Here is a 27,904-nt window from a genome sequence, read left to right as displayed (position 1 = left end):
GACTTTGTCGGACTTCTTTATTCTCAGAATTTCCTTGTCTTTTTTTCACACAGCATACACACAGAAATACACTGACAGGTCTGCTCAGTTCAGGTTTACTTCCCTTTTTGCTTTACTATAAGAGCAATGATAACAATAATTAAGATATACCAGTCAGCTGATTTCACAAGAAAACCAACAAATTGCTATGGCTGGTGTGCAAAATAGTGACATTAGACAGTCTCCTGTTTTTAAACAACTTTAAAAAAACTGATGTTTAGAGACAAAATGAGTGATACACTTCTAAATTACAGGCAGTCTTTTCCTAACTTTGAAAAGATTTCTATCCTAGTTTAAGTGTTAATTGGTTCACAGAAAAGGCCTTCTCCCATCTTTCTAAATAGTGGTTTCCAAAAAGAAGAAAGACTGAGATCCAAACCTGCTATTCAAACACCCTCAGCACCTGTGCACATTGAAATCCAGGTGTGAAAAGCCCTGGAAGTCTAGTGACACTGCAGACACTGCCCCAAAAGAAGCTGGTATGCAAAACAAAAGTGGATGGCTAAGGCCTATCTGTATTTAATGATATTTATTGTAGTTTTGAGAATCTAAAACATTAATCTTTTCCCCCTCGCAGGAGACCCTTCTAAATTTCTGAATGCAGACAGCACCTCTACCCAGGAAGACTGATCATACACTCATTTGCCTTTGGGAAAAAAATGTATAAATAAAACCACATACATTTAGACCTATAGTTTTCTAAACAGAGATTGATCTCAAATTCTCAGGAATTTCACCAGCAAATGCAATGTCTTGATCATTAGCTTGTCATGACAACGCAAGTGCAAAACAAACATTTCTTTAACCACCTCCCAAGTCTTCTGTCTTTTGATAAGAAAAAATGCAAAGAGGAGGCTGAGTTCTCTTCCTCCCCCTCCTCCCCATCCATATCCAGAAAGGTTGGAAGCAATCTTACAGGCCTTGCAGCAAGAAGATTCAACAGCTGTAGCCTTTCCATTAGCATCTAGGAAGCCAGGCCTTAAAACAGAATAACCAGCATATAGCCTAAAGAAACTTCATTTAATTCTAAGAGTTAGAAACAGGAAGGGCTGATCATATATTAGAGAATCCAACACTATGCTAAGGTACAGTGTAGTCACCAGAGAGAGTTTTTGAAAGATACAAAAAGAATATCTAAGATAACCTAAAATATATTTAATATGGGAAGAATGTCTCCTGTAATACGACTTAAAATGCAGAAGTGAAAATGAACAATGTTTGTATTCAGCAACCTGTACTTTGATCCTCATATTAGGAATTATTCAATGATTTACCCAACGCAGGTGTACATGTAAATCCCCTATGGGGCTTTCGTGTGCTCTTTTTGCTATGTGAACGTTGTCAAATATGACATTCTGGCCTTTACCTCATGCTTCCATGTGGTTCCTGACTAAAGCAGCAAGAGAGACAGCAGACTCCCCAGCACCACGCTGTGACCAGCACTCCTCCAGAGAAAGCTCCCTGTGCAGAGGTACACTCTCCTCTCAGGTGGCTTCCCATGAAATCCTTCAGAAGGAAAGCTTATAGTAAGCCTTTAAAGGGATCAGATTGTGCTCCTGGGGAGGAGTTGCTTTTATGTTCTGTTTTCTCTGAGAAAAGGATCAGCAAAACATCTGCTGTAGGATATGAGGCAGTTAGTAAAAGAGGCTTTTGATCAGCCTAGAGAAGAATCCTAGAAAATACATAGGTAGCATTACCATGCTGCTTGAACATATTTTTTTCTAATTTACCAAAGATAATTTTGTTTTTGCACGTAGTAATGATAGATGACAAAGTTTAGCTTACTCTAAGCAAGAAACTCAATTCTGGGACATACAGTAGTCTGAGAAACCTTAAGTCCTCCCGCTGTAATTATTAAGAGCTAAGAGTGAAAACAGAGTGCTATGGAGTAAGACAGCATGAGGTCATGTAATTAAATGCAGTATTGTAGTATGCACATACCAATGTAGGCTAATGCTACTGGTATCTCTTCCTGCATGATACAGCTCCTCTTTATGAGATATCATGTAACATTTTACACTAAGCAGGCCTATCTACACATTGCACTCTTATAACTCCCAAAATGTACTATAGCCCTCACTCTGTCAGCTGTGGACACCTCAGCTACAGAGCAACCTTACAACAGTGATGCAGTTTTAGGTCTGTTTTCATCTCCTGAGAAAGCATGCCAAGAAGCCTAATAAAGTGGGCAAGCAAAATCAATCCTCAGAGAATATGCCTACATAGTCATATACATTTAAAGTCTGGAAAAACAATACTAAATGAATATTATTTAGGATGTAAAGCCAATTGTTGAAACATAGCTGTAGTAGACTCTGAAAGTGACACTTCAGCTCTGAATCAATTTCTAGGCCCTACACTGTTACCTATTTGCACTGAGGTGTGGTTGTTCACCCTTAAAAATTCCAGGAAAGATAGATGAGAAAGGATACATCGAGTCTTTTTCAAAATTTTGTGACAGTACTCACTGACATCTGGGATTGTTTCCAGTAACAACTGCCCTGAGGAAACAGCACAATCAGCAGCTATGGAGTCCAAAAATTAGAAATTAGTTTGGCATAGATATTAGTAATCCTGAGGAAAGAAGCCAACTGAAGAGCACTTTATGCATCTGGTGAATAGCTGCTCTGTATGGCATGGAATGATACTGTGGGCAAAGATTTGAAACACACTGGAAACAAGTGGCTTAAAACCAAGCCTTCTAGGGACTTAGAAAGATTCTGTGTTGATAACAATATGGAAAAGCTAAAATATGAGGCTCCTGGGAAAAGGGGGAACCACAAGAGAGGCATCACTAGAAATATGACTGAACAGAATTAAGTATTATTTTCCAAAACCTTAACATGCAGATAAACTAAAAATGTATCCATCTTAGTGAAGACAAAAACTGAGATTGTTAATGCAGTATTATTTATATGACAAGTAGAAAAAAGTTTTAAAATATATTTCTAGAAAATTAAAAAAAAAAGAGCTATTTTCAGCGTGAGTGAGAAACATGGACTTGGGATCTACAATATTAAAGAGACTCTGAATAACACTTCGATACAGGGTTTTGTTTTGTGTTAGATGAAAGAAGGCTGTGAATAAATTAATGTTCTTTAAATCCTAATGGGGTTAAGGCAGCAACATGATACAATTTGATTAATCTTTCCAGTAAGGAGTTGAATGCATTTGGTTTGCACTGCCATAAAACAATCACTCTTTTCTAAGTGTTTTTTTATTTTGATGGGGTATCCAATATAACATGATGTGGATTGGTTTAAAGACAGTTGTGTTTGATTATTTTCCTCTTTGTTTATTATGTTCCTACTGTTATTTTAAATAAAAGTATCTTTGCAATGCTGATGAGGACAGATTCAAAAGCTCTAATTAACAAACTCTAGACATGGGCGACTCTAAATGTATACAAATATAGAAGAAGTCTCGAGCCAAATCTGAACATGATGAGTAAATTATTCTAAGAACCATTACTTAAGTATCATCAGCAATGCCAAACAGCAAGGAACAAATTGTAAATTGAAAACATGACCTTATGTTTTCCTTAATTGCAGACACTGAAAATTTAGAGAGCCTGACCCACTAATAATTTTGAGCTCCTAAATCTCTGTTATAGAATCTTTGACATGGGGCACTGGAATAGGCCTGCAATTTCCTTTTGTAACTCCTCTGGCCACTGTTTTTTGGATTCATTTTCTTCATCCACTGTACAGGGAGATACACAGAACTATAACCCTACAAATAAGCCTACAAGGCTCCTTTAGCTTTTAGCAAGGGCAAGTTCTCTAACTTCTTGCACTCCAGCCCATTCCTCAGTTCAGCCTCTAATGTAGTTGCCTCTTAAGCAAACAAGGAATCATGTTTTGTCTGGTGAGCTTTTCATGGAAACATCTACCACCTCCATCAGCAGGCACAGAACATTCGCCTACATGTTTGTATTGAATAGGTGTTAAAAGACTATTTTTCTCAGAAGTCAACCCTGCTGAGCAAAAAGAGAGGGCAATATTTCTATTTTGTCAGACTACATGCAATCAGCAGCTTCACATACACAAGGAAGAAAAAATCAAAACAAAAGGCAAGTATGTGGAGAGAGCCTTCTTCAGCTGATCTCCAAATCCACATCTGAAGCCCTCAAGCTACCTCTAAAATTAAAAGTATTTACTGATAGCTAAAAATAGTTATTTTTTGCTTTAGGATATCTCAGAGTATAAGAGCCAGGAGCAAGGCCATTCACTACTTTATAATTGTCAAAGTTAGCTTGCACCACTATGGTTGCTGGTGTTAAGAGGCTATTTGTGCCTAACAGAGAGAAACTACCCTCAGCTGATCCTTGAGGGAAGTTTCTTGCAGTCTAACCTTCCTAGCACAGATGCCTGGTTCACCTTTCCGAACAGACAGGCAAGCTCCCTCTGCTGGGGACTTGATGCGCTTCATAAGGGAGAAATGCAGGCCTTGTTTTATAAGGCAGAGCCCTCCTTCAACATTGAGGGAACTCCTTGCTCATTTCTCGACAGAGCCAGGGATCAGGAATAACTCCTATTACTCACAGTATAGCCAGACTTAGAAAGAAAGAGAAGCATTTGTTTATAAAATTTCTTTCTGGTTGTTGTTTGTTTAAGATGTATATTTCAGTAGATGTATAGTGAGCTGAAGAAATTAGTCTTTTAAGGCAGATTTATAGCCAGCACCACCACACTGACATTGAGTTCTGCTATATTTCAGCAAAACATATTTGTCTTGGTGTTAGCATTTCAATTTAGCATTCTCTAGACTCTGTTAAAAAAAAAAAATCTCACCTGTGGCTTAGTAAAGAACCAGCTTCCTCATAAGCCCATTGAGGATACTGAAATCTGCTGTCACTGATAAAGGCAGAGTTTTCTTGAGCATCTATCCTCTCGTGGCAGGCTACAGCCTCATGAGCTAGGCATTACCCTTCTCACTAAAGATAGTAGAACTGTCAGCTTAGGCTTTTATATGCCAGCTGATATTTTTCTTGGTGTCCAGCTGAGCCCAATTATAGGAAAAAAGCACGAGGATACTACTCAGATGCCTGCAGTGCCAGGTTAATAGCCTTGCCCTTCCTGACACCTTTCCACCAATAAGAAAGCAAGTTAATTAGTTTAACTATTAACTGCTACTCTATGAGTCAGGATGAATCCCCTGAATAACAGTCCAATATCCTTTATTTCTTATCCAGGTCAGAAGATGCTATTAGACTGGCAGTTCATGCCTCTCATTCTCCAGCTGTGTGCTGATGATTTAAATGTCTGTCTTTGAAGAACCTTTTCTTTGAGAAAGGAAAGGTTGTCTCTAAAAAGGTGGCTGATACCCCCCTCTACACTCTTCCCTTTTAAAAAATCACTGCCATTGCACAGTGTGCACTTGCCTGGATGTATTTCAGACCAAAGCAGCCTAGTAATGTTTTACGGCTTACTCTCTTGATCCATTCATTTGTCTAACTAAAACATCTAATTTACCGTTTCTGGCAGAGTGAATGCTAAGGCATATCAGCTTTGAAGTAAAAACTGAAAATTCTGCCATTTCTTGACATTTATACCACAGAGATGTTCAACCACTTGATAGACAAGACGTTACTATATTTGTTAATCAGATAAAATGACGGAAATCCAACCACGACTGAAAAATTGTGTTTGCGTTCTAATACTGAGTTCTCACTGATACAGCCGAATAGAGAAATATAGATCTGAAACTAAACCCATTGCTTCAGAAGCTGACAAAATCTTCAGTGCAATTTCTCCTCCCACTATATCTTTCTGTGCTTTTGTGGCTTTTTAAATCCATAGGCTCACACGCCCACACAGAGCAACTAAATGAATCATTTTCCTCTGCGACTTCCCCCATGTCTACCAAGATTTATATATTTTTTTTAATCTTTGAAAATTGAATAACCAAAGACTGTTAGCAGTTGTATGTATATAAATTAAGAGAAACAACCAAGGAAATACAACTTCTAAAAATGCCACCGATGGCGTAAGTTCCATAAAGGGCTTCAAATGAGGTCACACTTGCATTTAAAGACAGTGTGTGTTATGCTGATCAGACCACCAGTTCCCTTTCCAAGGGAGGTTCCCTGTTAAGAATATCTGATCGCTTCCATATACGAGAGCAATCCCACTGAGGTAACAGGCATATATGATTGTAAAGTTTGGTTCAGCCTACTGAAATATCTGAGAACAGGGAAACACCCATTTTACTCCACAGCTGCTTTCTTCGAGCATCTCAATTCAAAAGTGTTCTAGTACTGCTGGCTAATACCAAGAAAACGTACGTGATACTCCTACAAACTCCGTGAAAGTGTACTCCATTCCATACTATAAAAAAGAAAGAAGTCAAAGAAAAATAGCTAGAGAAAATCGTGACACAATGTTGGGGAAAGCTGTAACCTATGATGAAATAAAGTCTCTTAGGATCATAGCTGAATACATCAGTCTGACCAGCAAGCTGCTTACCAAACAGAATCCACATTTCTCTTTTCAGTAGTAGGAAGTAGCCAAAAAAACAAAAAAAAAACCACACCCAAACCACCAGGATATGTGAGCATATATATTATGTCTCATATTCTCTAAAATCTAGAATGTAGTTTGCATTTAAATTTTTATAATTAAGAAACAAAGTTGAGATTTCCTGTGGACAAGATATCATACCATGTGTTACCTATATGTGTAACACTAATTTTAAAATACTATTTAAATATGAGTAAAGTGCCACTTTCAAACACAATTTTTTCTCTCTTTTCTTTTGAAAGAGGTATAATTTTTTCCTGTGTTGAAAAAAAAATCATGATTTGTGGGCAAAATTTCTTTTCAACTGTATTTTGTATGGTACGTAGAGCAAGGACAGCATGTGCATCTGACTGTTTTTGTTTGTTTGTTGTTTTGTTGCTGTTTGATAGGAGGAGCTGTGACATTTGTGTTAAATGAGTAAGGCTGAAGAAACAGAAAAAGAGACAGCTACATATGTGTGTACATTGATAGGATGAATACCCAGTTACCTAGAGCGAAGTCTGCTGCAAACATTGCAGCATTACCTGTCCCTTCTAGACAATTGCAGTGCAATTGCTTGGGATAGCTAACAAAACAGACAGAATGCTAGCCATAATGACTACCGAGGAATGCTTATAAACAGTGAAATTTGTAACTGTGCTAGGAGCTAACACACTATTTTCTTCTGAGAATTCACTCAGGGTAGATCACGTGAAGAATTTGAAGGGAGCCATTTAAAATACAAAGATGGATTTCATGGAGATTTGCCTTTGTGTTGTTTAGACTTAGAAAATGCATAGACATTGAAGAGGGCTTTATTTCTACAGTGCTTACTATTACTGACCGGAACTACCACAGTCTCCTGTAAATAGCTCATCTTTCTGCTGTTTTTTTCAAGGTGCAGAGATTTTACCTTTAGAGATGGTTAGGAAATGGCTAAACATCTCCCAGCTCATTTTCTAACGAAGAATTTGTAGCAGGAAGATAGTGGTCTGTAAATACAAATTTTCACTGTTCCTCTCCCTTTCTTTTCACTTTCACTATGCAAGAAGCAAATTTCTTATTCATTATAAGCTTTTTGATTAATTAGGTAAACAAATTAGCTAATACAGTTTAAATAGCTACAACAAATAGAGGTATATGATACCAGAAAATGTTGTCAAGTTTCTGCTGACTGTAATCACTGCAGTGAAGCGTACCTCTCCTTCCCTTCATTATCAGTCTGGGTGCCCGGTGCTTTCCCTAACGCAGTTAAACATATTATTGCAACCACAACACTCAGGTTTCACTGGAACAAATGATAATCTTAAAGCAATTCATTACGATTTCTACCCTTTCAGGTGACAGCCAGGCAACTGGTTTATATCTGTGCCATTTAAATAAAGTATCGAGTAATTTGGAGGAAACAATGTACATACCCAAAAACTAAATGTGTGCATAGAAGAAGAAATCTTTGGTTTGAAGTATTTTGTAAGGGGTTTCTAGTTTTCTCTCTGCCCAGATTAAGAACTGTCTTCAGCACGACTGCAAACAGGCTTTCTGACAGGTGGGAGTACGAGCCAACAGTGGAGTCTTTACAATGGTGAACTTGGGGGCTTCTCTTTTTCTGCAAAACAGGTGTTACACAGCAAGCAGCAATACAAGCTCCTACACGACGATCTGCTTCCAGTTTGGTGGGTGAAAGTTTAGCTCATTCTTCCCTGTTCTTCCACATTTGCTGGCTGACATGACAGCTAAAAAACCTTGGAGGGATCATTTTCTCTTTAGTTCTGTCAGTGATGTACTATGCTGTTTATACACTGGAAACAGGACTGAAATATAACCAATTTCTTATGTGATAGCAATTGTCAGGCAAGAATGTTCTGGTAACTCAAAATCAGGACTGAAGAAAAATATAAAAACATTTTGACAGTATTTCTTATTCATCCAAAAACGTGGAAAGCCCTTAACTGAGCAAGTAACAGCAGCTGTCTGGGGAGATAATGATGCCTACCACGAAAACAAAACAAAGCCAAAAAAGCTTTCTTTAAATATTTTTCTTTTATGAATACCAAAAATGCTAGAAAACATTGTATTAATACTTTTAGAACCTTTGTTTGCATTAAATACAAACATGTTGAAGTTGCTGGGAAGATACGAGCATATAGCGATCCAACTAAGGCAGCCTGAATTTCAAAATCATCACAAGTGAAAGGTTTGCCTGTCCGTAGCAAAATAGTAGTTTTTCATGTGAAAATTCTCACACCAAAACTTTGTGGATGTTTCCTTCCATGTCACAAAGCAAATTTACAACATTGTCTCAGCCCCAGATTGATTCCAGGAAGCCCACCTGAATCCACCACTATGTAGCGCAAACAATAATACCTTTTCTCCAGGAACATTGGTGTTCTGCTAGTAGTGAACAAAACAAATTTTACATGTGTACGGAGTGAGAAACAGCTGTTTCCATCTCCTCTCCACACAGTGCAGGTGTATTTCTAGGCAGCTTGCTGGTGGTCCTGTACCTCTCACTCAACACCGGTGCAGGGCTGGGCTGCTTTGAAGTTAGAAATATGAGGTGAGGCTGCAATTTGGTGAGAAAAGAGTTCAATTTCTTATTTAACTGAATTCCCCAAGCTATCAAGGATTGGGGAGGATAAGGTGAATATTTTGTGGACATCAAAGAACATCTAGCAGAAAAGATGGAAATCTTCTGCTCTTTCTAGAATTCATCCTCATTTGAGAAAGGGTGTAGAGAAGAATAGGGACTCAAAAACATGGATTTCTGGCCTAGCTATGTGAATGATATTTGGAAACTTCTGCCAGTGAGTACTCTTGTTGTAACATTATGCAGTTCCCATTACAGCCCAACAAACTGCATTTCAATAAGAAAAACCCTCTGCTCTTAAGACTTGAACCTGGACTTCCAGCTGAACAAGTGCTTCTTGCTATAGTAAAGAGCCTTTGTTTTGTGTAATAGAAACGATTATATTTTATGGAATAATAGTTGTGATTATATCATTTTAAATTACAGGAATAGTTTATCCTGCAAAAAGAGTAACGTATACATGTACAACCTGGAAATGATGCAAATCATACACGTATAAATATCCCATGAAAGCTTTATTTATAAATAGAAAAAAAAAAAGTTAGATCTTACATTAGTGGGTGATGTGTCTACTCAAGTGCTAATTGTGAAAAATGTTGTCACATGCCTTGTGATGTGTCTACTCATACTGGAGAAGGCTATAATATACATATTTAATCCACACACCACAAACTATCTACATTTCAGCAGATGTTTTCTCACAGCTGAAATTTTGGAAACAAAAGCCATTTTTTTTAACCACAAGATATGAATCACACTGCAGTAGCATGGAAACCAAGGTTTTAATATGTTACACACTACGAAATAACAAATATAGAACAAAGATAGCAGTCTAACATGATAACTATAATTCCTGAGAATTTGTACAGGAAATCTTGTTTGTTCTATGAACAAATTAAACTTTATAGTTTACCTATGAATGAGGCTGATTATATTCTTCCTTCTCTGAGTAAAAGGGGTTTAATCCAGTAATTATTCTTTTTTTTTTTTAGATAGTTCTAGTTTATCTTAGTCTCATTTCAAACTATGCATCATTGACTTTTCAAAAACTGAGACATTACTTGCACTTCAATGTTAAAATTGAAGTATTTGGAATTTACAAGATTTACAAAGTTATTTCCACATTCTAAACTTTTTTTTTTTTTTTTAAAATCCTTCCTTTATTTCTGACATGCCATTTGCTAGATTGTTGTCCTTCGCTTCTTGGAGCACTACAGTTTCATCATTCCAGGACTGAGGAATCACAGCCAGTTTCTATTCTGACAATTTGATGCCTTTGGATTAAAATAATATTCATAAAAAATAAATCTATATAGTTTCTACATAGTTTTCTATAATACATGCAGCTTACGCAGAATGAAATAACTGAGCCAATGGCATGTGAAATCTCTATTACCAAGGCTTGGGTAAAGCTTTAAAGTGATACATTCTATTATGAATACCTTTCCAATATCTCTACATCACAAGTAGCATGGAGAGTTTTTTGTATGGGATCTCCTTTGCAGTAGCATAAGCCCCTACATAAACTTTTCTTGGCATCATTTGGAAAGCATAATTAGAAAGAACTGAAACAATATTATTTACCTTTGCTCTTGAATTGTATTATGTTAATTGGCTACATACATCAGGAAGACAACATCTTATTTTGTCACAGAAATCAGCAGTATAGAATAACAGTGCATGTTTAGACAAGAAAGTCCAGGCACAGTAGGTCAAATAGTTGCCATTGATTGCTCCTGTAGAAATGGCTGGACATGAAATTTCCCAGAGTTTGCTTCTTCTGTAGGTACTCACTGGTGATGGGAGTCCAGAGAAGATTTTTCTTTGTGGAGCCTCACCAGTGATGCATCAGTAGGTCAGGGCCTAGCCACAGGTAGCAAATAAAAGGCGATGTCCCTACGAAAGCCAAAGAGAGTGTTAACTAGAGCAAGGTCAATCTGCATGCTAAGAATGCATCAAAGTGTTATTTCGGTTTTGAAAATTTTTTTTGAAGATTGGGCCTTCATCACGGAGACATCAAGCTAATGGCTGTCTCAACAATGTATTTTTATGTTATTTTATTTTACTTTATTTTATTTTATTTTATTTGGGTAATGGGGTCCTTTTCTGAAGTGAAATCTTTTAGAAAACTCTAGAAAAAAAAAACAAAAAAAAACTTCTTGACTGCTTTCCATTGAAGGCTGCTGTTCAGCCCATCAGGTTTCAGTATTGACACGAAAGTCACTAAATAACACCCCATAAAAAAAACTTTCACTTCAGAAATTCTTACTCTCAAGAATTTACACTTCCCCTATGCCTGAGACATCTTTGCTTTTAAATAAGTTTTGTAGCATCCAGGCTGCTAATCCTGCAAATGGCTATGGGATTAAAGTAACCTTGCAGGGAGGTCTCTAACCCAGGCCGTGTGCGTTGTGCTCTGTGGCACAACACAGATACCAAAGGCAGCATCAGCATCAGCACAGCATGGTGTGCTGGAGAGCTGCTGGGTTGGCCAGTGCCATGCTGTAGTGTGTTGCTTTCCCTGCACACCTAGATCTGGCTTCAGTGCAGTGGTCTTTCTGGGGCACCGCACTTCATTTCAAGATTTCTTCCCTTCCTCTGTACTTGCATTGTGCTCAACATTTCCCTTTCTCACTTCACTGATACCCTCATCCCGTTGCCCTTCTCCAATACACACTATTTTTTCTCAGCACTAGTGTTAGTTACTCAATATTAGCATTTTATTATTTCATCATGCAGTCTGTGTTGTAACTGGGGCATAGAAGGGATAAGGTGCACACCCAGCTGCTGTACGAGATCTTTGTGTCTTGCCTACCTGACCCATTTGTGGGCTATCATTTCACCTCCCACAGACATCCGAAGTCTGACACGTGTCTGAGCATCCTACAGACATTGGTTTGAAGGTTAGAAAAGACAGATCAGTGTGTTGCAGATCGTAAAAGACATAGAAGTAAAAAAAAAAAAAAAAAAACTTAACCCAAGTGTTGACTAATAGATTTTTTTTTTTGTTAGCCTCCAGCAGAGATGCACCAAAATAAAATTCATTCACCCTATCAAAATTATTAGAAAAAGATGTTCTAATTCTGTAGTTTGGTCAACACAAATTGTGCGATTTTGGCCTGTGGAATATGAGGAGGTTTGACAGAATAAATATAAATGTTTACACTTCTTACCAGCTCTTGCTAAACAAATAGGATCTATCCTGCCTTTAGCAATTAAGAATGATATAATAAGCATGTATGCATTTAACAAAATGTTAATTTAAATAAAAGCATGAAGTTAATACTCATATCCTATATTGTTCTTATGTACTGCAGGGTAGAAACTAAGCAAATAAGTAAATCTGAATGCAACAGACTTCTGCCTTCAGCTAAAGTTGGGATTCTTAACGTATGCAGACAGGTCAAATACTGTTGTGGTTTCACATCAGTTTCTTCTGTTTTACTTCCATATTTTTGAGAGCTTCCCTTAGGTAAGGAACACATCTGTTTGTGTCTGAAAACAATAGATATGCTCAGGGTGGAATGTGGAGGAGGTTTCTCTTCACAAAACAAGCACAGCACTGTCCTAGCAGGCTTGCCAGAGGGCACAACATAACTAAGAGTATGAACTGCTCCACTTACCATCTCTATACAAACACAAGATTTTTCTCCAGACGTGCCCTTGATGATACCAGGAGAATGTATCTGAAGCTAACACTGGAATTTTCCCATTTACTTCCTGACAGCGGGATCCATCAAACTCACAAAAGCAGATTACTTCCAGTGTAGAGTATTACAGTTACTTCCAGTTCAGAATATCTCAGTGCAAAAATAAATAAATAAATAATGATTTTAATGATAATAATAATAATGTGTCATATTGGCTTTAAACTTATGCCTTAACAGAGCAAAATGCTGGCCACCCTACAGTCAGAAAGAGTCATTGACCTCATTTTTAATGAAATTAGTATTTAACCTTAAATGATTACAATTATTTATGTAACTAAAGTTGCAGTGTATTTAAAATGAAATTAGATCCACGTTAACATTTAAAAAACACCATTTGGCCAGGCTTTAAAGATTCAATCATGAACAGGTTACATGTACACTACTAGTACGAGATCAGTGTTAGAGATAGTGACTTGGCAATGATGTTTCCTTCAAGCTATGGGGAGAAGAGAAAAACACATTTTTAGTGCAGTCATTAAGTTAACATCTTTCATAATTAATAAAGAGTTATGAGTCACTTTCTGGGAACAGCATTAAAGAAACTTCAGGACACAGTATTTGAAGACAGAGACTTTGGGAAGTTCTGTGACATTGTGGAAATGTATTTCTTGATAATTCAGGCATATGAGCTTAAACAACTTTGGAGGGGTATTGATTTCTTTTAGTAAAAATGAATCACGGAAGTAAGGGATGATGACAGTCAAAATGAAGCTTCATTGTCTAATACAAGTAACTAGCAATATAGTTCTGAGATATAAGCAAACCATGGATTTCTGGCAAGTGTTTTATCAAAAAAATAAAAATAAAAATTGAGTAGCTACAGCAATATAAAGTACAAAGGGGCTAGATTGTCTCCTGTTTTATTCAGTGAAACTTTAATATTTTTTTACAATGGATACTTGTTAAAAAAAAAACAACAACAATACTTTGATATAAATATATTTTTATATATATATTTGCATGCATTTATAACAAGTTTTTTTAAGATTTCAAATAACCAGTTGTTAAGAAACCAGCAGTGATGGAAATTATTCTGTCTAATTCAAATGCTTATTTTAGGCTTAGGATCTACAAGAGGTTGGGTCTGTAGCCCTCCTTCCAGGACTGATTTTGATTTTATTCAGTGATTCAGTTTATGCATTTAACATAAATGCATACCTAACCCTGGCCCTGGCACTGCAGTTGTGTCCCGTAGCAGTGAACATTGGCTGCTAGACTGGGATCTTTTTTTACCTGCTTTTCTTTTTACCTCATGACACTTGTGTTCTCAGAAGCACAGATATACCATCTCCAACCACCAGAATGGTGTCTCACTCAGGCTACTACTCGGCCTTGTGGTTAGTACACAGATACTGGACCTCACATACAATTCTGTTTAGTTTGAAATGCCCAGAGCTACCCACATACCACAGCAGTATCAGCCTCCATCAGACTGAACTGTGTACTTGAGCATATCAAATTTCTTGTTGTTTTCTGCAAGGCTTTGATGAAGCAGGCTTCCACCGTAGGAATCCCGAAGAGAACATCAGTGTCTACCTCTCTCCAGGACAGGCACTATGACCAAATGTTCTGAAATTCTAAAAATTTTGAAAAACCAAACCAAAACAAAACTTAAAATCCTGAAACGTTCTTAAACGAATTGCAAATAAACATTTAGGCTAAGAAAAGCATAATTGAGGTCTGGTGGTCCCTGAAATGGATAAATAAAATTAAAGTTCCCAGATCCTCTTTTGGGTGTGATTCTGCTTTATAATCAAATTCCTGCTTATAATCAAATTCCTTTTATAATCATGTCTGATAAGAAAGCTAATTCTGCTTGTGTGAAGGAAGAGGAACTATATCCAGTCTCATTTCACACTTCACTTATTTACTTGAGCTTCCTAACAGTGCTTCAAGAGAAAGGAAAAATCTGTTAGTAAGTTCCCATCTCTCTTCTTAAGCCAAAGTAGAATTCTCCCCTAATTCTTGCTTATCCATTACAATGTTGATAGTATCATTAGCACGTTTAGTAAATGTACATTTCATAAATTGTGTATTTTATTGAATAAAAACTGATGAATATTTAAAGGTAGGGGAGAAATTTAAAGGTAAATGTAACAGAAAGTATAATTTATCTTTTCATCTTCCTTTTCTGTTGCTTTGGAGGTCTTTTTTCCTGAAATTGTTATCTTTGCCTCACATTTCAACATCGTTACCGAAACACTCTTACTAAGCCTTTTTTTCCTCTAATAATTTTTTCCCTCTAGCAGAAGGATGAAAAGCTGGTAATTTGTCAGCAGAGTCTCCAGAATTATGAGAAGCAGTACATTCTGTGCACATAGGAAGTTGTGCACGCATAGTACTGAAAAACACCATTTACTTTTAGAAAGCTGAACACATCCAAATACTGCTTTACTAGGCCTATTACAAAGTTTGAGGTGTATGTTGTAGTAGACACATCTGTGCCTTGTCTTTTGATGGAATTTCAGCACAAAGTGTGGAAATAACTGAAGTCAGATTATTCGTGCAGGTGAAGTAAATAGGTCTGACATGAGCAACAGAAACAGACAAAGCAAATTAGTTTCAAGAATATAGTCTTTTATCTAAAATAAGCAGTCCACCTACTTTTTTGTTTCTGTTATTTTAAGCCTGACTCATCCCTGGAAGAGAAGTTTTTCTCCCTGAAGGTGAAATATAAAGAATAAGAACTGATAACAAAAGACAACAAGTTTTACAAATGTACCCAAGGGACATAAGTGCACAGTACCTCAGGGGAAAATGAACGAAAAAGAGTAAATTATTTCCAGATATTTCTAAATTGTCATCAATCTCTCAGCAAGAGGTGAAATTGATTTAACTCCCAACAAACCCCTCTGAGTTAAAGAAAAATCTTTCCAGTTCCTCTGTTTTCTTTCACATCTCAAAAGGGAACTTGAAGTATAACTTATCAGGTAGGTAAAGAGAAAACTAGCAGGAACAAATAGTTACCATTTCACTATGCAAACCCATCTGAGACTTTCAGTGAATCTCATGATGAAGCCAAGTGCATGCCTTGGACAGGTCCAGCTGCTGCTTGCCTTGTTTTCTTTTTTTGCTCTTTCACTCCATTCAGTGCAGGTAATTCAATTCATATTGAAATAACTCAGATTCAAGCATGGTCTAAACAAATGTGCTTATTCTGTCTCGTAGAACTAAGGAAATACCATTAGTCCTCTTTTTCTTCTTCTTTTTTTTTTTTTTTCCCGTAATTTCTTTTAATTTTAGCATGCCAGGCAACATCTGCACAGTACAATCTACAGGTGATTTCTCACAGATCATCTCCACCACTTTCCCTGCTTCCAGCTCCTATTCCAGCCACTTCTCTTTCCCTGGTCTCTCTTCTTACACTCTTACTTCTTGTTCCTGGCAGCATGCTCTACATTTTTTAAAGGTTCACTGTAGTATTGAAGTAACAGTAAGTGTATTTCAAGGGCTACATTTACTGTGCAAAACTAATCCTTATTAACCTTTAGCTGTCTACCTGATAAGACCTGTGGCAGATATGTGAAACACAATTGTCTCAGACAACTGAGTTGATTGATTACAGTCACAACTTTTCAAAATGTAAACATATTTTTAAAAGTGTTGGCCTTTTTTTTTCCTTCTTTTTCTTCAGTGGATTTTCTTATTTTCATTTTTTCTTCAGTGAATAATGTTAAAAAGTGCAGATAAGGCAGATGAACCATTCTTTGGCTTATTAGATGAGTCATCTGGAGCAGTCTTCCAAAAAGATCAATCTTTTGTCATCAAGAATTTAAAATATGAGAGTATATACTTGTAAATGCAATATAACATTGACAAAACTACATCAGATTGTTTTCTCTTTGTGTCACAGGCTAAATGATCTCCTGCAAAGACTTACCTTGCTTCTGCTACTGTGCAGTACTTTGACATGCTGGTGTAATTGTACTCTGTGCCTGACTTCCATTTGGACATTACCTGGACAAAATAGCTTCAAAATGAAGGTTTAAAGGTCAGACTGTAAACCATGTAACACCATGGTTTCAGATGAATAATCTTAGCTTACAAGTTTGCGTGTTGGTCTAACAGGAAAAGAGAAAGTAGAAAGATGAATGAAGCTCAACTTGCAGGTGAGTTTCCCTGTCATCAAAGTATAGCTCTCAATTTTAAGATATATTATGATACAGTTTGATTGTGCCTGAGGGCCATCAAAGCAGGGCTTCATTCTGCCTAGCATCTATACAAATACACAGAAATAGGTTTCCTGTAAAGCTTATCAAACAAATAGAAAGGGAAGACCCAAGGTAGAGGTAGAGGAAGTGGTAAAATAATTATGTTTGTGCTGTGTGAAGGCAGCACTTTCATGTTCATTTCCTTATTGACTAGAAAGGACTAAACTAAACGGAAAAAAAAAAGTATGGAAGGGTGTTGAAGGGAACAGGTAAGAAAGGAAGTGTGAAATAAAGCTAAGGAAAAAAAAGTGTGTGAAAAGCCAGTCATCACAGAACAGAGTAAGTGTAGCCAAATCTGGGAATGATATCTGAACGGCTGAAAGTACCTGATTTGGTTCTTAGAGATATGCCCGAAAGCTGGACTTTCTGCTAGACACTCCTCTGTGTTTTTCCCTAAAGTTCCAAGCACAGAGAAGAAAGGTGTCTTGCATATCTCGGTGGCTCCAGAGCTGGGGCCTCTTCTGCACTGGATTGCTCTCTGGTGATGCTGAGTGTGGAGGCCATGCTCACGTCTATGGAACCCTTCTGAGTACAGGTGGTTCCAGATATCAAGAAAATAAAAACAAGTGATGAAGTCAAACACACAGTAGGTATACATCCTGTAACTACAAACAAATACATTTAGAAAGTAAAGATATGACAGAGCCTGTTTAAAATGAATTTAAACTCTTTCCTGTTGTGTATAGAAGCCCTTCTTTTTGTTTTCTCATACCATTTTATTGATGTTGTTCTTTCAGCCCAGAAGGATTATCTGAATGTAATATTTCAATAAGAAAAAGAGAGTGCACAGCCAACAAGTTAACACCCTGCATACAGTTGCCTGAAAATTCGTTCAGTGAGATGATCACATACATCATAACATGTTGCTGACTCACTGCTGGTACAAGAGAAAATAACTTTCCCTCAGGGACAATAATAGCTTATCTGTTACCTCTCATCTGCAAAGAGAAAGAATAATAACCTTGAAGTCATAGCAAATGATCTCCACCTGTGACACTGATGAAATACTGAAGCGAAGCTGTCCAGGTGAAACTATAGAGGATGCAACTGTAAAATAATATCTGTCTGGAAAAGGCTGTATATTCATACTTAGGGCTTTGTTTGAAGAGTATAAACAAAGGACAATGTTCAGTTAGTTCCTGTACTGGAAAATAATGAATCAAATATTCAGCTATGTTGTAGCCAAAAAAAAAAAAAAAAGACAAAAAAGAAAGAGATGTCTTCTGTCTGTTTGGCATCTATGAGAAACAAGAAGTTCCTCTTCTGAATAAGTTTCTCTTCTTAATAACTTCCTAATCTCCCAAGGTATTGCTTTTTATTTTGCTCCTTAACTAAGGAAGTAGAAGCAAAAAAAAATCAAAAAAATATTGCACAATATCACAAACGAATGACTGTCTGCTTTAGAGATGGATGAGTCTGTAAAAACAGAAACTTTGTACTTGTGAAATTTAAATGTCAGGATAAGCACTTACTATATTTGTCAACATTTAAATGCTGAATACAAATGTTTGGGTTTGTTCACCAAAATTTATGGATTTTTTTTCTTGACATAGATGCAGAATCAGTGAAACTTTGCTTTGGTACAGGTTGGGGCAATCTGGTACTTTACTGCTAGCTTTGTTCAGAACTGGACTACCAGCGTGGTGAGACAGATGGTGCCAACCACTCCCGCTAACTTTGGCAGCTTCAGCAATCACCCCTTCAAGGTGAAATCTGTTGTCCTAGGGCCTGATCATTAGGACAGGCTTCTGAAATGTGAGGTCAGTCCTTCCTAGGCTACGATAAAGCCTGGAACCAATGTTGTTTCATCAGTGACTGCTACAATTCCAGACTATTGCACAAGCAGTAGCCCAGGTACTAAACCCACACTATTAGCTGTAGGTTGAACACATCTGTCTTTTCAGGATGATGGATAGCATTTGGATCTGGAGGCCTATCCATCCAAAACCAAAAGTTGTACATCCGTGTCATTTTAAGTTTTTGAAGAATTAGCTTCTTGACAGTCATAGCTGAATTCTGTTGCTCTCTGGAATGTAAATGTATTCTAAAATATTTATTCAGTTTAGACAAGGCTAAATCTGTTTTCCAGTGTAACTCAGCCAACACGAAACAGTTCTTAAATACATGTGCAGTTCTTAAGCAGTTGTGGGAAAATAGTACCAAGGATACTGTTACTGATAGAAACAGCAATGGGGGCTGCTGTATAAACAGACATTCACTTTTTTTTTTTTTATTTTTTTATTTCATCAGAGCCCCGTTCTGTGAAGACTTAGTTGATAACTGTAAGACATGGAGGAGTTATCTGCATTTGGGAGAATGGATCTCAGCAGTCCATGAGACGCACCTGATGAAGCTTCACTGGTGTAATTTCCAGTGTGGGTGAATCCCATGATGTACAAAAAAGCTATGCTGAGTGGCTTGTGGTTTATATTAGGAATCAGCAAAAATGTAGTCTGCTGACCATAATCAGCCCTCCTTGCTCAACCCTTGAGTCAACGTCACTGCACCCATACCCGCCAATTTGAAGTGCAGGGAAATTTGGGGCTTTATCAGTGGAAAATTATAAGCATCAGTTTTCTTTATGGTTATGGAGACCTTATTCCAAACTGGGCCAATAGTTTTTCATGCTATCACGGTTAAGATTCACAGATTTCTACTCAGCATCAGGAACTGGCATGATGTGGATTACATTATGCTTCTGACTGCACAATCTTCAGTTGTGCAAATAAATTCAAGTATGTCTTTACAGGTGGGAGAAGTTTTGGAAGCATTTGGCTTCAATTTTCACTTCTGAATCTGCAGAAAGATTCATTCACCACCATTCAGTGTAACGGATATGGAAGAAGAAGCAACTCTACTCCAGTAAAAACATCAACAATCTCTCCTTTTCTTAGCAACATTGATTTCCAAGTTGGCAGGACGTATGTATGATTTCATAAGACAAAAAGAGAGCACTAGTTAAGAACAACGTGTCCTTGCTTTGAAAGCTTTTGCTGGAAGCAAACTTTTACAATCAAATTCAACTCAGAAAGCAAAGGGTATGGAATGACCCAACAAGATCTTTCACAGTCAAATGTGCTTCTATAATTTAAAACATGCACCAGAAAAGTCAAAAGTCAAGAAAAGCAGTGGTGGTGGTGTTCCCAAGATAATAACCTACGTATTAGTTTAAACCTACTCCTTATTGTGCCATGGGATGGCAGCCAGAATCAGTTTTGAATTCGTTAATTTTCTTTTAACCAGAGTTAAACAATTCACAAAGGAGTTATTTGATATTAGACGATAAAAAAGATAAATCCAACTGACATGAAACATGGTGCTTCCCTTCTGTGAAAATTCCTGTCAGAAGAAATGCAAGTGTTAATACAGAGAATATAAAATTGTGAGTCTATAAGATACACTTCATTTTCATCATAGTCATTACACTGTTGCTATGTCATAGTCCTAAAAAATCCTAAAGCATTTCTCTATCAGTATCATCTGCTCATTGTAACTCAACTGTTCTGTATACTCAGCAGTGCTGTAAAGTGCACGTGACCACTATCGCAGAGGGCTGGAGAGATTACGGTTCTAAGCTATGACTAATTTAATGCAATCAGTCAATAACAGAAAAGAGTTCTAAAGCCAATACAGATTTTGGAAATAAATATCCCAAAGTTGTTGTTAATATTCACATCTATAAATGCCCAGATGAAAAACCAGCAGAATTAATTTCTTCACTTGCTGTAGTAAAACTTTCCCAGGCTTTTTCTGGTCCTGCCTACTCAGTGAGTGCTGTTGGTCACATATGACAAAAAGGACAAAATCACTGGAGAGTTGATAGGGTTCACTGAAATGCAGTGGTGGATCTGGTTGCTGTCTGATTCCACTTGCCAGGGCAACAGAGCCTAGACCTCTAGCTGGTCTGAGTACTATTGAATGAACTACTACAGAAATGTGAATGAACTCCCACAGGAATTAAGAATCAATGCAGAATAAACTTTATACAAATCTTTATAGTAAATATTTAAATATTTAGGTAATTAAGCACATTGAAAAGTGATAGTTTGAACTTTTGTAATTTATGTTTAAAACGGTTTCAACACTAAGTCATGATAATGACCATACATGTACATAATGAACCTATGTATTTACATGTACATACACACATAAAGAGATAACCTTATTATTCCCTTAACAGCCTAATATTTCTTACTTTCACTTATGGCATCGTGTCCTAAATTTGAGGGAGCTCCCAGTTGTTGACATTAGTGTATGCTATAACATTCACACTTTTATTTTTTTTTTCACAGTGAAAGACAGAGTAGTACATTCTCCTGCACGTGCTTGCAGGGTGTGAATTCCTATAAATTCCTAAAAAATATATTCCTATAAACTTTTTGAGTCAAATCCAGACCAAGCTGAACTGTGCTTAACTTAGTGGTTCTGCTCTTGGCCACTCAGAGTTCATATTTTTACCGTCATCCTCTCTGTTTTTCTACAAAGAACCTGGACACTCTTTAATACTAAATGAAGTTAACAAAAAGAAGCAGTAAAAAAAAATTAAAGTTTCCTGTTTTCATGGTATTAAGAAGGCTAATAACAATTTTGTTATTAACACACACTTGTGAATGCTGTGAAATGTTCACCTTCATTGATCATCTCAAAACTATTGTAATTTTAGAATCTGGAAATAAAAGCCAAAAATCAGAAGCAGAACTCAGTTAATGATTCATCGGTGATTCAGAGTGTGTCATTTATCCTCCATTTGTTGCCAAGGAAACTTGACACCCACTTCCTACCACATCATCGCTACAACCAAAACAGTGTCAAGCCACAATATTGCTTTGCTGCTGTTTATGACTGCTAAATGACAACTTCTTGTGAAAAATAAATGTGAAAAATAGGTTTTCCTGACATCATCATTAAATTCTATGGTTTAGAGTTATCAGTGGCCAGCTAGAGTCACACCAGAAAACAATTAAGTGATCTGCAATTTCCAATCTGTCTTCTGCAAAATTGTTAAATAGTTTCTGCTAAGTGACTTGAACTGCAGTGCACTCTCCATCTTGAATTGGGTAAGGGGGTTGATGTGTTTTTACTTGACTGTTGAAACCATTACAACAAGAAACAGGCTAAGAGTAGAGTCACTTGAAAGTGGTTTTCTGGTTTGTAAAATATGTTGTTTTGTTTTGGGTTTGTTTGTTTTGTTTTGAGTTGGTTTGGTTGGATTTTGTATTTTTAATGTGGTTTACATCCCAACTAGATTAAATCAATCTCTTTCAACATTTTCGATGAACTGCAATTTTCCGTTATTTTATCCACTGGCATTCTTGTCAGCAGATGTACCTGCTCTGAAGTGAGGGACCTGAAGTGTCACCCAGTATACTATAGTTGAATTTTTGTAGACCACCATCTCCAAAGAAAACTTGTTGAAAAATTTCTAGCTTGGTATGATAAAGATATTTCAGACTGGTCCTATACTTGCTGACTTTAAAATCAATTTCACTGAAATTATTTCAAAATCTTTAGAAAGTCCCACATATACTTCAGACTGATATGTAGAATCACTCAGTGATCTCCTTCCTCTTCTTCAGATAGGTCTGCTGTGACCATAAAAGAAGAAGGAAGATTGAAGAATAACAGTTTCTTAATAATTAATAAAATAAATTTGTTTTACAAACCATGCTCTTCTGAATATTTACCTTACAACAGTACCCCAAGCTTCATTGTGTGATTTGTTTATTTGAGAATCTGTTCTCACTGAGGGCTGAGCTTTTCAAATTACTGGATAGATCTTCACTAGGAACAATTCTTTGTCACACAGAAAACGTGTCCTGAAATCTCTTTTTGTGTCAGCACAGAATAAATTCAAGAAAAATATGTGAGGGGGAGCTACTCAGAAAACTCAGCACCCTACTGGGACAGGCTCTTATTGCGAACTTGATGTTAAGAAATTCTATGCTAAAAGCCCACACTTTTAAAATTCAGAGTGTGGTGAGACAAAGTCTTTGCTTGAAGCCAATGTTTAAACCCCTGTCTTCTACCAGCAGAGTAAAACCCACTCCCTAGGCTAAACTATGCTAAGTGACATGTTTTCACTAGAAATTCTACTTATTCTCATCATTTTTAATTTCTCTTTGCCAAACCAAAACTGTTTTGGTTTCTACGAATTTGCATTTTGGCAGAAAGAAATGTTGGCAAACCTGGTACAGTGCTAAATATGGTGGCTTTGGTCCAGCAAAGCACTTATATTCTTAACTCTAAGCAAAGACTTAGCTCTCATTGTTCCAAATACTTGAAATTATGTAGAATGTTCCTTTAACATTGGTGCTGTAACAAGATGAGAACTTAATGAGAATATTCTCTGAGGCAAACAGTCTGCTCTGGTTCAAAACGACCATGAGTAACATGTTCTAGGAATTCATTAATGTTACAATGCTTTGGTTTAATTTGTCAAAAACAATTAGAAAATGACTGGGAAAATATTTTTGGAACTTTTTGTTTATATTTTGCCTCATTCATCAAGAATTTAAAAATACAGGTATTTATAAAAGCTAATTGCATTTTAATGAGAAGCAGTACACATTCGTAACATTTAAATATATGTAAACATAAATATGAGGGCCATGTTAAGGCCAGCAATATTTATTCCTGTCTTCCCATAACTCTGTGAATAAATTTTCTTTTAATCTTATATATATGCATATATATGTGCATATACACATAAATACCTGGTGAGAGATTTCCACAAAAGGTTTCAGTGCCTACTTTTGGATTTAGCATTTTTAATCTGAGAAAATGTGTATCTCTTGCCTTTTTTTTTTTTTGAATCTAAGTCCACTTGAGATAAAAGGCATGGTAAATAATAATAAACAATAGCAGATACGTAGAAAATAAAAAAGAATAAATAGAATAGATACCCCAGAGTATGACAAAAAATTACAAGATCAGGTGATATTTTTCAGGGCACAATAAAGTCTCACACTGGTGCCAGAAAAGATCTTTTTAGTGACTCTTTAATTGCACTGCATAGTTGACCAGGTAAGAGCTATTGACTGAAACTGGAGTTCTCTTTCAAGGTGCTGAGGCAGAACATTTTTCTCCCCACAACTCGTGGGTTTCTCCCAAGGCAAAGAGAAATTATTTGCCCAACTCCAGAGTAGATTAAGAAGAACCAGTGTTAAAGAGAAACAGTGGCTTTCAGCCACATTTTGGCTGCCATGTTCAGGGCCTTGGGGGCTCTGCTATATGGGTGCTGACTGCCACAGAACGAGAATGTGCAGCACACCAGTGACAGCCCTGTGAGAGAGACCTGGAGGCAAGGTTGGAATAGAGCCCTATGTCTTTAGTGAGTTGGAGAGAGATGCTGAGAGGAAATATAGACTTCAAAGACCCAGTACATTGCCAAATGAGCAAAAAGGAACTGCGAGTGTGGCCAGGAGGGTCAGTGGTCCAGCTGGAAGCCAAGCTCTGTTTGCTTCACGTTCAAGTTACCTCAAGGCTCCCCTGTGTCAAATGTTAAGCATATTTTAGATGGTAAATATTTCTGAAAACAAATTTAAGTTTTGACTAGTTCGCCTGAAATCAACCAGATTCAGGGAGACCAGGACTTTACTGTAATCCAGGACTTGAGAACATTTTTACATTAGATAAACACTCCATTTGATTTTAGGTTACTCATCTATTTTCTCTCTCTCTCTCTTTTATTTATTTTTTTTTTCCAAAGTAAGAAATTTGCACCCATAAAAATAAGGATTATACTGGATTTAGTACTTCCGAGTGAATAGACTGTACTCTTCTGAGTCTTCTCGACAACATTTTCATGCCCAAAAGGGAAGGTGAACAGCACACCCCAGTTGTGAAACTTTTGTTTGGTTACCACTAGAAGGAATGCCTCTTTTTTTGTTGTTGTTGTTGTGGTAGTGGTGTGTTTTTGGTTGGTTGGTTGGTTTGGTTTGGTTTGTTTTTTTTTTTCCAAGCATCAAGCATTGTAAACTAAACTTTATATATATATATATATATATATATGTATATTATATATATGTATTTCTTGTAGAGTTCTGGACAACACAACATTAACGATGTGACATTTGTCTCAACAATCTAAGTAGTTTATACATTTAAGAGATTTTAAGCAGAGTAGCCCAGATGAAATGGACAGCTGTGCATCTGCATTGGTGCCTGTATGGGTGGATAGCCATCAATCTCAGTGTGGAAGCATGTAATATAAGTGTTGAAGGCATTCACGTTGCTACCTGCTACAAATCTTCACTTTTATGTGCATTAGAAATGTTTGCTCACTTTGAAATATTTCAGAAGATTGTGAATAACACCATTTTCTGTCCCCGCTCCATTTTCACGCCAAAAGGAAAAGAAAAAACAAAACGATAGCCAAACATTTTCAAGGTTTCACAAGCAAAAGGTAAGTTGTATTATGCATCGCTATGTAATCATGGTTGAAATTATTTTTTTTTCCTTGGGTTACTAAATCTGTGCTTTGAACTCCGAGTGTTGGTATGCATTAAAGTCAGAAGAATATCAAAAGTTCAATGCTTGTAGGCATGTCTCCCTTTTTAGGCAGTGCTTAGGTCTTGAACTTTGGAAGAAAAACACTGTATTTTTCTAATACTGCTATGACTACATCTGCAGCCGTCAGGAGATCTATATCCAATAGCCCAAAAGGCATTTAGAAAAGACTTAGATTCAATTTTTAATGTGAAAGAAATAGCTTAGTCCATTTTATTTATTCCGTTTAACCTCCGTACACATTCATCTTTTCTCTTATACTCTTCTAAAAAGGTTGTCACTATCTTTGATATCATTTCTGACACAGTGTATGCATTATTGTTACAGAATTGTATGTGGAATATGTATTTCCTTTATTCTTCTTTGAATTCTTATGTCAGAACTCACTAAAGTGGTTCAAGAACACCCACTAAGGCAAAACACATTGGAAAAAAGAGAGATTTAGGGGCTGCTTTACTGAGTGCTAAATGATAGAAAATGTTAAATAAGTAAATAAATAATCAGTAGCTATAAGTCATTTAATGGTTTAATCCAAACAGTAATTTTTCCTGGATGTGGCTGAGATCCCCGCTTCTATAAAATGTGCCATGTATTGTGTATGCAACTTTTTTTTTTTTTTTTTTTTTCCCTAAGCTGCTCCTAGTCATTATAGAAGACAGCTAGAGCTAGCCACTGTTTTGGTTTAAAATAATTTTTTCCAAATAAACTTTTTTTTTTTTTTAAACCATGGAAATCTCTTTTAGGAAGCTGGCTGTTTTTTGCTTTTGTTTTTTTCCCTCTCATTTTCTGCTATTCTAATAAAAAATAATAAAAAATACATGTTATCAAAGATCTTCAGTTATCACGAGTGATGAGTTTTATAGCTTATCTGAAAAATGTTTCCTCCAAGAATGTAAAGATTCTTAGCACTATAATACTGAGGGGGTTAAGTCGTTCTTAGAGTAAAGTGCTGTTTGCAGAGAGTGATTATCAAACATTTTGCAGACATTTATTTTTTCCTGATGTCACCCTTCTTTATACTAAAGTAGCAAAATGCTTATTTGGTGATGATACATGATCTCAGCATAACATAGTTGGATATAGACCAGCTGCTCTCAATACTTACACTTGTCATGTGAACGTGGCATGGCTATGTGCAGTTGTTGCTTGAATGGTTGTATACTCTGACGGTGTGGACACTATATCTGATTGACCCTTTTTGAGTGAAAACTACCTGAAAAAATGAGAGTTTGACAGCAGTCAAAATTTTCACCAAGAAGCATTAGATTTTTATTTTGTATTTTATTTTGATGCAATATTTTTGAGTCCAATGTAAACTTTCATTTCACTTTTAACAATAGGAGAAAATATGGCTGGAGTTGTATCTTAAATTTCGATTACCTTTGCAAAACCCAAACATTCGTCTAGCAGAAATAAAGTACAGAAGTGAAGAGATTTAGTCCACACTGAGCTGCAGTAAAAAATAAATGGGAACTTTATCACCAGCCATTGCAAAAGAGGCACTGCACTAATTTTTGTGATTAAATGGGTCTGGATTGAATCACGGGGCAAGGAGAAAAAGAAAGGTTGTTAAGGCATGATGATGATGAAAGGGTCCAAGAGAAAAGTATTGTCAAGTGGTAGCTTTAAATCATCCCTCATGCAAGAAAACCTAACAAAATAAATATTTCAGCTAATTCTGTAGTTAAAATAAATTTTTCAAGTAATAGGTCAGAACTTTAAAGAAATCTCACAGAAGTGTGAGGGAATTTCCTTTTGACCATTGGTTTTTATTTTGGCCATTGGTCTTGGAGTTTGCTATCTGCTGATGGCTCGACTCAAGCTGCACCCACCATGCAGCTCAGCAGCCCCAGAAACCACACCCTACTGATGATTTCTGATATTTTGTGTTATGTTTTCAAGAACATGTTGATGATGTGGAATAGCCATTGTAGTTCCTTCCCAACTGACTGACCATTTTTACCATTTTATCTATATTATGAATGAATAATTTTTGTTCTTATAAAACTGGCTTCAAAAAAAAAAAAAGGTGACTGAGCAAATTGTGCTACACCAACTGCTCTACATAAGGAAATATAAATAAGATCTTTTAACTTCAAAGACCTAAAGTCTATTTAAATTAGTATGCTGAATAAATTAGATTTATATGTATCTCATGTTCCTCAGGCTTCTAATTGAATTAGTAAATGAGAACAATCTTCCCATTTCATCCAAGTGAAATCTTGGGTAACATCGTGCTAGTGTATAGCCGTATTTAGGTTAGGTAGTGGCTGAATATTTTTTCATGGTAACTAGACCCTTTAGCCAGCAGACATTACTGTGGGATTTAGGAAAGATTAAACTTCTAGG

At 36.6% G+C, this 27,904-nt stretch overlaps 1 long non-coding RNA gene across 5 annotated transcripts in view; it reads right to left on the bottom strand.

Annotated features, from left to right (window-relative positions):
• Window positions 1–9,634: 9,634 nt before the first annotated feature.
• The window catches only part of LOC106030169 (uncharacterized), a 108,228-nt gene continuing 89,958 nt past the window's right edge, over window positions 9,635–27,904 (bottom strand). For 4 of the 5 annotated variants that reach the window (XR_010829157.1, XR_010829161.1, XR_010829159.1 and 1 more), the window contains 3 exons: window positions 12,750–26,768; window positions 11,942–12,009; window positions 9,635–11,022 (listed from right to left, as the gene is read on the bottom strand). This is a non-coding gene — a long non-coding RNA (uncharacterized lncRNA). The remainder of the gene's footprint in view (window positions 11,023–11,941; window positions 12,010–12,749; window positions 26,769–27,904) is intronic. The other variant, XR_010829158.1, reaches the window with a different exon arrangement.

Source organism: Anser cygnoides, chromosome 2 (assembly GCF_040182565.1).
Source record: "Anser cygnoides isolate HZ-2024a breed goose chromosome 2, Taihu_goose_T2T_genome, whole genome shotgun sequence".
Taxonomy (NCBI): Eukaryota; Metazoa; Chordata; class Aves; order Anseriformes; family Anatidae; genus Anser; species Anser cygnoides.
This window is presented reverse-complemented; position numbering and strand designations above follow the sequence as displayed.